At 59.9% G+C, this 1,786-nt stretch overlaps 1 gene segment (V, D, J or C); it reads right to left on the reverse strand.

Moving 5' to 3' along the window:
• Positions 1–214: 214 nt before the first annotated feature.
• LOC308049829 (T cell receptor alpha variable 4-like) lies at positions 215–1,336 on the reverse strand. The segment is given in 2 exons: positions 1,217–1,336; positions 215–723 (listed from the first exon to the last, which is right to left on the reverse strand).
• Positions 1,337–1,786: the final 450 nt, after the last annotated feature.

Here is a 1,786-nt window from a genome sequence, read left to right on the forward strand (position 1 = left end):
CAAGTGCTGTGCAGCTGCCCTTGGGCAGGAGGATCTCTGTTGCCCGCCTCCCTCTGCAGAAAGTAGCTCCTACTCGCCGGGAGCCGGCGGGACCGGCAGCTGCAGTCGCTCTTTCCCGGCCACCACCAGACACCGACACTGCTCCGAGCACGATTCCACCGTGCTGTGACGGGGTATTTCTGTCTCCGTCCCGCGAGGGGTGACAACGGAAATGTCAATGGCGATGCCGATGTTGATGCTGAAGCTGGTGCCGGTGCCGCTCGGGCGACGGAACGGCCATGTGCCGGGCGAGACAAGGCGGCACGGGCAGGTGGAACAGCAGCGCCCCCTGGCGGATCCGACCGGGGTTGTTCACCCGCTCCCCCCTACACCCACCCGACCCCGCCTGCGGCGGTTCGTGTCCGGCCGCAGCCCCGACTCCTCTCCCCGTGTCTCCCACGGCGCAGTAATACACCGCCGCGTCCCCGCGCCGGGGCCGTTCGAGCCACAGGGCGCTGGACCGGCGGCCTGCCGCCACCGACAGCCGCCCTGGCGGGTCCGACAGCTGTTTGGAGCCTTTAGTACCCCACACGAGGAGTTCGGGACCTCGGTCCAGGAGCTGACGATACCAGTAGATGTAGTCGCCTGTCTTTATGTTGGGATGTGAGCAGTTGATGCTGATGGCGATGCCCTCGATGGTCTCTGCCGAAGGGTCCTGCTGCACCTGTGCTCTGCCCACAGCCACTGCCGGGGAGAAAAATAAGAAATATACCTGATAAACTGCACAGCCCTGCCTGCTGTTTCCCAGGACAAATGCCACAGGAGAAGTCAGGAACACAGAGAGATGATGAGGAGAACAGTTTACAGAAGCTGTCAACATGTGCTGTAACAGAAATTCCCATTAATAGTTGGTGGAGAGATGAATGCATGAATGGTGGAAGAGCAGATTAATTTAAAAAGCAAAAAGGGGGGTCAAAGGAATGATAAAAATAAAGTGTCATGGTGAAGGAATGACTTAATGAGTTATAAGGAAAGACTCAGAGGAAAGAGGGGAAACAGGGAGTGCTGGACAAAGAATATAGCAATTAGTTTTCTAGAGAGAATGTGGGATGGAAGGGAGGCTGGTTGGGGCCAGATATCCGTGAAAAAGCCAGAGGAGACGACAGCATCGAGGGACCTGCATGAGCCACCCCAGCCTCAACCTCGGCCCCCATCCAGCCCTGCCATCCCCACGCACCCAGGAGCACCGTGGCCAGTCCCGTCAGCCTTGCGACCCGACACCGCCACATCCCGTCACTCTGCTGCCCGCGCCTCGCCAGCCCTGGCTCTCTGCTCCGGCACCGCCTCCTCCTCTCCTCTCCTCTCCTCTCCTCTCCTCTCCTCTCCTCTCCTCTCCTCTCCTCTCCTCTCCTCTCCTCTCCTCTCCTCTCCTCTCCTCTCCTCTCCGCTCCTCTCCTCTCCTTTCCTCTCCACCGCCAGCTCCGCCCCGGACCTGAGTCCTGCCCCAGAGCCGCTCGGTGTGTCGCCCGGGCTCGCAGGTTTCCCAGGCTCTGCACAACCACAACTTCGGCTCCTGGGAAAAGGACTCTGCCGTTCCACCAGCAAGAAGAAACTCGCACTGCACCCACTGCAGCCTGGGGCAGCTGCAGAGCCCTGACCCAGGTGACGGACCAGCTTCCCAGAGCTTTCCCCGAGCTCAGGGGCTGGAAACAGCAGCCACTGATTCACTGCGTTTGGCAGTGAGGAGGCTGAGAGCCTCCCTTCAATTGTCTTGTGTACTTCCAACACTATGACTGAAAGTTGGTTT

The sequence above is a fragment of the Nesoenas mayeri genome (genome assembly GCF_963082525.1).
Source record: "Nesoenas mayeri genome assembly, chromosome: 26".
NCBI lineage: Eukaryota > Metazoa > Chordata > Aves > Columbiformes > Columbidae > Nesoenas > Nesoenas mayeri.